Source organism: Falco rusticolus, chromosome 8 (assembly GCF_015220075.1).
Source record: "Falco rusticolus isolate bFalRus1 chromosome 8, bFalRus1.pri, whole genome shotgun sequence".
Taxonomy (NCBI): domain Eukaryota; kingdom Metazoa; phylum Chordata; class Aves; order Falconiformes; family Falconidae; genus Falco; species Falco rusticolus.
The window spans coordinates 50,961,717-50,970,453 of NC_051194.1; the positions used below are offsets into that span (position 1 = coordinate 50,961,717).

Below are 8,737 nucleotides of genomic sequence, written 5' to 3' on the forward strand. Positions count from 1 at the left end.
ATTTACAAGGAAAGAAAAAATATATGTGTTTATTATGAAGAAAGATACTTGCAAAAAATACTCTTAGAAACAGCCTTTTTTTTCCATAGATTGTGCTTTTATACTTGTATTTTTTCTCATTTTCCACAAATAAGTAGGAATAATTTTCTACATAACTTTCAGACCACAGCTATTCAAATTTTGTATTCACATGGCAATAAAATAAGAGGATTATACGTGCCACGCAGATAACACATGAAATCCATGGAATTTTCAGGGGATGTCTTTAACAATGAATCTTCTGATATGTTATTGAGTGCTAAAGACTACAGTCGTTGAATAGCTAAACAGCCAGCTTGACAACAATATTTTTCCATTTTAGCCAAAGTGCTGTCTCCTCCCATACAAAGGAATGTCAGTGTTTGGAAAAATAATTTTAGTGAGAACTACAGAGATTACAGAAACAAAAATAAGGCTACGCAGACTGTAGTTGTTTCACTGCGTATTTCAGTCTTTACTACTGTTGTAGGGATTAACCAATTTGCACTTTTTCACCCCACATAAGTTACCAGGAACTACTTAGAGTACTCCCAGAGTCACTTAAGAGAGGTCTCAGGAGAGAAGCCCTGAAAAGGGAAGCCTGAATTTACTGTTATGCATCTAACTTGCAACATATGGATTGAGTCAGATGTCTCAAAAAGATGCCCAAAGCCTAACCACCCTAGGTTCCAAGAAACCTGAAGCACAGAGATGAACCCGAGCCACACCTGTTCAAGATTTTAGCTCCCTCCATCCACTCAGGATCCAAGTCACCACCATAGCTACATACACCTATTCTACCAGATATGAGATCTTATTTTCCATTTAAAGTATAAACTCTGAAGATTCAGTCATCCATCTTTTATGTAATAGGTCTTTTGATTAAAATCCCAAATCCACAGTTCCAACAGGATCATATTATGGTGTTACATACAATGGACATGACTCACTGACCCAAGAGATATCTAAGTTTCACATTCTGCATTCATCCTTCAACAGCTCACAACTAAATTGCTGCAGTGTGTCAGGTGAAAAACAACACACAAAACGAGCAGATTTCTAGGGAGAAGACAATTAGAAGTTCCAGTCCCTCACTATTCTGAAACTAGACTATGGCTCTTGGCCACTGTGCTCACTGTGACAGAGCAGGTCTGAAACACCAACAGTCTTCAAACAGGGAAACTGAAAAGGAGTTCTAACCTCCAGCAAAAGACACAGAGCAAAGCTGAGAGTTGATACAAAATTAGGGACAGCTCCCTGAAAATATATGCTAATAAGTAGGGTGCCTATACAAGACTTGCGAGTGATCACGCAAGGTTGTTGCTTTGCAGCATGACTACTCAAAATCTTAACTGAGAGCAACACCTATGCACATGGGGAATCGTCGAACCTGCTGGTTACTCTCTATAATACTGACCAGCCATTGGCATTCCTTAGGATTTATGGAGATGCAAAGGTTTTAAACTGGATGGTAGCTCCTCGCAATGGAGAATGGTTCCTGATCATCAGCACAAAGCTGGTGCAAATCAAATCCAAACCAGACTCAATCAGCTATGAACGTTCTGAGCAGCTGTGGTCAGCGGTTTCAGCACATACTAATTTGTATTTTTAAAGTTGCTTTTTTATAGTCGTCTACAGATGTCAGATTTTTTTTCTGCTTAGTGGATGCAAACACATTTTGTGAAAGTTGCCAGGCAACCTTGACGCCACATGGATTTCAGTTATTTATCTGTAGAAATGAATGAGAAACAGGGAGAACCAAGGCAAGTTTCTGCCTCCTGCTCTGCGTTTACCCTCTCCTCTGATCACTCTCTGGGAAGAGAACATAGTTTTGCTTCTAAACCCTACCCAGCCCTCAGCCTCTCTAATGAGATGGGAGCTGATATATCCCAATAACCTGCTGCTTGTGATATAGGCAAAGCAAATTATTAGAAGCTCTGAAAAACACTCTGATATTTAAGGGCAGTCTACAAAGTCAGTATTAACTCTTCCATTGCCTTCAATGAAAGGAAAACTAGCACTATCTCAAATTTAGAGTGGGCTCAGAGAAGGAGGCATAGGAAATCAGCCTAAGCAGAGGCAGTTAACCTCCCCAATATTTGTTCATTCTAGTTCTACAGCTGTATCAAGACACACAAAGATTATTTTAAAATCCCTTTTACTTTGTAATTTTTTATATTTTTTTTAGGAAGACTATATGGTCCAAATTTAGCACTTAGCATGTGCTTGAATATGGAATTTACATTAATGTAGAGATGAGCATTTCATCATTTTCTGTAAAGGCTATTTGAGCAACTACTTGTCTTTTGAAAAGAAGAGAAGGGAGCTTGTGGAGAAGGGAACAGTCACTTCTCCATTTCAAGATGAGAAACTAGGCAAAGGGGAACGACACTAATTGTATGTAGCTTGTGTGCAAAAAACAGAATCTGAACTCTGATTACTTCAGTATTAGAAACACAGACTATCCAACAACTTAGAAGTGACTTCTGGTTTTACTGGTGGACCAGAAAAGAGAGAGACTAAACTTTGATCCAAAGAACTACTGTAGTTCCATTAATAGTATGTGAAATGCTGAAGAAACACAAATCAAATAAAAGGCTTTTTGTTCAAAAGTTCTTTTTTTCTCTTTTCATTTTTTTTCCATGGAAAAGTCTCTATATTTTCAAACTATGAAAGAGTTTTCTTTCAAAGGCTGATGGTTTTGCTTATCAGCATTCTTAGCCTAAAATTAAGCTTTGTCCTTGGAAGGAAACAGAACTTCTCATCTAACTTTCTGCTTTTTCCCTGAATAGGATAATGAAATCTTTCTTTAAATTATTCCCAGGGTAATGCAAGGTAGAGAGTCTACTTGATCCCAGATCTAAGCAAATAACTTTTGTGATTTATTGTGGGAACTTTAAAAAAAATTTAACATGATTTAGAACAGCCAGCGCAGAGGAAAATACACTTATTTAACTACCATGGGAATACATTTTGACGCCACCTTAAATTGACTGCAGAACATCCAGTGCCTCAACATAATAGTATATACATTTGGAACTCCCAGACTCCTATAAATTGCCCTACCGACAAGGAAGCTGCAGAGGTATTTTACATTCATGATCATCTTACATGCATCTGCATCAATTTAAAACAAGAACAGTTCCATTGAAATGAATGGATATAAACCTTTAATTCAGAATATTCCGAGGGGTCAAGGCAGGTTCTCAGCTTCTTGGAGCTTATAAATTCATGAAAAACAGAATGAATAACCCTCCAAGAAGCTTTGAGAAAATGACCTCTTTGTATCAGAAATACATTATTCCTTGCTCAGTAATGGGAATTAATATTTACTTTTGCAAAAATGCCTGGGAGTTCCTACTATTACAGAACGTGAGTTAGGCTAGAAGGGAGTAATAGCCATCTACCATACTAATTTAAAATATTTCAAGACTCTCACATTAGTATCTGATTAAAAAATCCCCATTAATTTTGTGCTTTATATATAAAATAATAAAAAGAAGGATGGTTTAAAAACATGCTAATCAAAACATTGTGCCATGCAGATGAGAATAATTCTGTTCTGAGTATAAGTGTATTTCAGCCATGCTACTCAACTGCTTAATACAAGACCCTATTGGTTTTTCTGTTCCCTTCATAGCTGAAGGCTCTTGGATTGTAAACCTCCATTCACCATGGAGAAATGGAGTCACTTTATGACTTTCCACCATATTTTCCAGCATGCACGTCAGCAATTGTTGTATATTTCCAAGTAATTTGATAATGAACAATTATACTTGCTAATACAACTTTGCTAATTCGAGGCTTAATCTGACTATATCAGACAATTTAAACATCTGTGTTATTTAAAAATAAGTATGAAACAATGGCAAATAGCATTGAGAAATTCTAGGGGACTTATTTGTGAAGCTAAAAAAAAATTCCACACACAACATGAAGGTCAAAGAATATCCTGCAATTCATGAACAGTCACCTACAGGCAAACCCCCAGTCTACTTCCTGACCCAATCCTTTTCTTTGTGTCACTTCCCCCCCAAAACAGGCATAGTTATTTTGGAGAGATGAACTGACTGAACAATCATTAACAGAACACAGAAATTACTATGAAAGTAACAGTAAACTATTCAGCATTTTACGATGAAAGATGTGTTCTCTGAAAGCAGAACGCTTGTTCAGGTTCCGAACCGGAAAAGGATCCAGACACAAGTTTCCCCTTTAACTCAAGCAACTTTTGTTTCCCCTTTAACTCAAGCAAATTTTATTGTGCTTCACAAATGGGCTGTCTGGACACTGAGACCACGTTTTCTCCATGTTGTCTTAGGTACTGTGTGGTTAGCCTTGGTCCAGTAAAGAAAAATTTAATGCAACGTTACAGCCATGGCATACAAACCTCTCAACTGCTGATTTAATTTCATTGCATTTACTTTTAGAACAGAAAGTCCTAGACCCATGTTAATTTAAGCTAATGGACAGACTCAAAACAGTTGCAGCAATGCTGGAGTATGGATTTGAAATGCAACATAAGAGCATTAGTAGCCCATCATGCAGAAACTTTCTGAAAACACTGAATTTGGATAAATTTTGTAGCCATACTGTTTAAAGTGACACATTTTTAGAGTTGGTTCATCATCATCTATTCCTTCTGGATAACCTGCCAGCAAATGAACAGCAACAGCAACTGTAAGTGCAATAATAAAATGGTCTGGGATCAGTGATCTCAGAACTTTGCTCAGCACTATTATAATCAAAATTCCTGTATTCTCCAAAGTACATGCACACAGAAATATATTATTAAGAACAATTTTAGTGCAAAAAAAAGAAGCATAAAACCCACAAACTCTGAAAACATAAGACCGTGAGAGCAACAGTATGACTTTCAAATAATAGTAAAAAAAAGACTTGGGGAGGATTTGCATCTAATAAGATATGCAAAAATATTCTAACCGTGAAGTACTTCAAGTAACCTTTTAAAAATGAAAGGCCTGATAACATCGAAGTAAAATAATATTTTTAGGAGAAAATTCTTGGTCCATGCATTTCAAAATGCTTTTTGTAACCCTCTCAGTTTTAAAAGGTATTTTAAATTTCCTCTTGGTCAGTATCCAATCATGTTTCAATTATAACACAACTGCTAAGCTTTTTGGTTGTTTAAATGATTAAGCTATTAAAATTATAAGTTAGGTTGCAATTGTTTAGTCTTAAGAAGGTAGCTCTGGCAAAATAATGAAAAATAGAAAGAACTGCCTTTAGACTATCCCTTAAGTTTAGGGGTTAATCTAGTAACAATAAAAACATCCTCAATATATGGGATAACTCAGGTAAAGCTCTTTTTATAAAATTTTAAAAATTTTTAGCACAAAATAAAAAAAGAAAGCTCAGGTATAGATAATGAGAAAGCGAGTAGAATGCCCATAATAAATTTGCCTCCTTGTAAGGTAAGACACTTTAAAAAAAAGTCTTTTTGGCTTGCATCTAATTGCTGTGCCACATGCCAAAATAAATAAAATATCATTATTTTTAAAAAAATCATATAGTCTTCATTTTAAAATGAGAAAAATGTTCATAACAGAGAAAATAAATGTCTAATAGCAATCTGCCAAGCCCAGCAAACAGTCTAAGTAAAGCAGACCAAAGAAAACAAGAAGCTCTGTTTTGAGATTATCCTTGCCTTTTAAACAGATGAGAAATTCTTTTCTTTTACTTTGAAAACCCTTATTATGAAATATAACTTAATTGATATTACAGGGAAAAAATTCAAATACCATTGAAGATCAGATCAATGCTCTCTTTAGTCTGGTAGTTTCAATTACATACATATATATATATATATATATATATGAATACCTGGAATATCTAGTCTGGAATCTGATATTGAACAGCAGCCAGCATAAGATCATTCAGAGAAAGACAAAATTCTTTCAGGAGAATTTTACACTTCTTAGTAATTAAAGGTTTTAATGTAGCGATAGGCATTATGCAACATTGTTCTGCAATAAAATTGGAAAAGTCCTCCTTTCCCAAGCTCACTCAGCATGTGAGTTGCTCTAAAATTTACACACCTACCCAGACTGTCTTGAAAGCTGCAGTGCTTGTTAGAATCCAAGCAAGATCTAGCAATCCATCTTTTTGGACATTTGGCAAAAGTACCCTCTGTATGGCTCAGACCCCAGCCCTCAACTGCTGACAGTCAGTCAACATTTAGATCCTTTGAAGAATTTTACCAAAACAACAATTTAAGGATAAATTAGGCTTTTAAAATTAGGATGTACAAGGCATATACACAACAAACTAAAATCCTAGGCAAGAGTTTCCTGGCAGCTAGTTTTACCAACCTTGATTTTCTTTTGCCACATTCTGTCTTTACAATCTGAACCCAAGTGTTGGAAGAAGTTTGAGACTCTTTTTAGGAAAATAGCTGTAGTTCACCTTTGTCAATTTTTCTTAATGTTTTTCATGGGTATAACCTTGACATATATTTGGCTAAAGGAAGTGGAAAAACATAGCAAATCAAAGCAATATTAGAAAGTGAAGCAGTGAGAGGTGTACGGGACAGTTTATGGGACTTGAATAGATAAGTATAGGTATCAGCAATGAGAAAAAAGTTTGATGTTCAGACCAGGAGAAAGAATAATTTTTAAAAGGGGAAAGGAAGTTTGTCGGCCCTGCTCAGTGTCCACGCACACATGAGGAGTAGGTTCTTGGGAGGGGAAAGAGGAGACTGAGGGAAAGAAATCTCTCTCAATATCTTACCCGAGCTTGAATCAAAGTGCAACCTCAAATTCATAGAGTATTTCTGTACATTAAAAGTACAGAAAGAGTTGAAAGCAAATAAATACTTGGCAACACAAGCCTAAGTTCTGCTATCTTTGAATGATAGTCCAAGATATAGAATATTACATTCTATCCTTGCAAAAATATTCAGGAATGTTCCAAAGACAAGTTATATGGCATTAAGAGTCTATAGCCTTCTTTTTACTAAGAAGTACTTCTGTTTTACATGAGCCATTCTGCAAAAGAAACATCAGTACCTCAGCTATGTAACTGAGCTTACTTTGTTTCAGCAAGTTAGGAAGGGTTAGCTGAGCCACTGTAACTCACCAAGCCTGCTGTAAACCACCACAAAGGTAAACGCTTTTAGCTTGAGATAATGTGTTTCAAAGTGTGTTTGCCACCCATTTAAACAACGCAGCTCTGCTGACATGCAATAATTTTGGGCACGTGCCTGAGCTTTCACACATGTAAATCCCCACAGAAACACCGCATCTGCAAAATTTTATGACTCCTGCTTAAAAATCTCCACTCCTACCCATAAGATTCCATCTAAAACTAGAGTTTCACTTGTCTGACACTGAACTTAAAAATCGTTTCCACATAACTGAAGTGATTGATTCCCCTGCATATACTTGTATTGAAACCTTGTGTTTGCCAGGATGCCTCAACTAAACCCCTGTCTTACTCAGTTATCTCCAAACAAAATAAGTGTAGCCAAGTGTGTGTAGAATGATTAGGAGATCCTGTCAGCCTTAAAAGACTGAAACATTGTGCTATACATAAGTAAAAAACGAAGAAGTTGTATTCTCCCCCACTCTTTTTTTAACGAGTTCCAGTTTCGCCAAGTTCTGTGTTACGCTAGGCAACAAAATATCACCAGGCAACTCAGTTCTGTATTAAGTACTTATTTTTTGGCAATAAAAACATCTTCAAATATATGCATGTATCGAAAGAATTCAACAGCAGCTAAGGTCATCCCTGCTGAAGAAAAGGCTTCTGCTGTTCCGCCCTTTGAGGTTTGTGCTCAGTTGCCTGTTCCGCAGGGGTGGACATTTGTAAGCTCTGGTTTCCTAATCACACAACAGCGCCTTTTCACAGCAGCCTTGGCTGAAATTTCCAGCGTTATGGTGCATTCAGGATATGTTGTTTTTGGGTTTTTTTTTCTCTCATTGCACAATCCAAGCCCGTAGCTGCACCTGTCTTCACACATAAGGGTGTTGATTATCTTTGTGGCTGCCCAGATCGCTTAAAAAACAAAGCCTGCTCCTTCAGCATAATGAGAAGTATGCAATAGCTGGTTTCCCACGGGAGATGAGATAAACGTTCAGAACCCTGTAACTGGGAACAAAAAAGAACCTGAACTAAGGTCATATTCTTAACCCACTTCTGAGAAAAAGCAGGTCCAGCACTAACTCAACGAAAACGTCAGACAAAGACCCGTCACTTGCTGATACAATCTACCTGGACACGGTACACCGCGAAAAGCAGGCTATATTTAATGGCAGAAAACGAAAAAAGTGTAAACCCTATAGCCCGCTCTGAAGCATACGAAACAGTGTTTTGAAGGAGAAAACAACTACCGCAGCTGTTGAAACAAAACTGGTGAGAGCCGCCCGGAGCCGACGGGTTGCCGCAACCCCCGGTGCGCCGCAGCGGGCTCCCCGCACCGCGGCCGCAGCAGCCACGGCTCCGCACCGCTGCGGGCGGGAACGCGCCCGGGCCGCCAGGGCGGCGGCGCCGCGCAGCTCCCCTCTTCCCTCAGGCGGCCGCCGCGGCGGCCCGCTGCCGCCCTTCGCGGGGCCGGGGCGCCCGGGGCTCCCGGGGCGCCGGGGGCAGGGGCGCCTCAGCCGGCGGCGCGGACGCGGCTGGCGCCGGACGGGAGCGCGCAGGAGGGACGCTGAGGGGAGGGGACACCGGTGGCGGGCTGGGGCCGGCGGCCCAGGCGCTC

At 38.7% G+C, this 8,737-nt stretch overlaps 1 long non-coding RNA gene across 1 annotated transcript; it reads right to left on the bottom strand.

Moving 5' to 3' along the window:
- Nucleotides 1–7,953: 7,953 nt before the first annotated feature.
- On the bottom strand, nucleotides 7,954–8,737 carry LOC119151948. Its single transcript, XR_005105625.1, has 2 exons — nucleotides 8,370–8,737; nucleotides 7,954–8,127 (listed from the first exon to the last, which is right to left on the bottom strand). It is a non-coding gene; the product is annotated as an uncharacterized LOC119151948 (long non-coding RNA).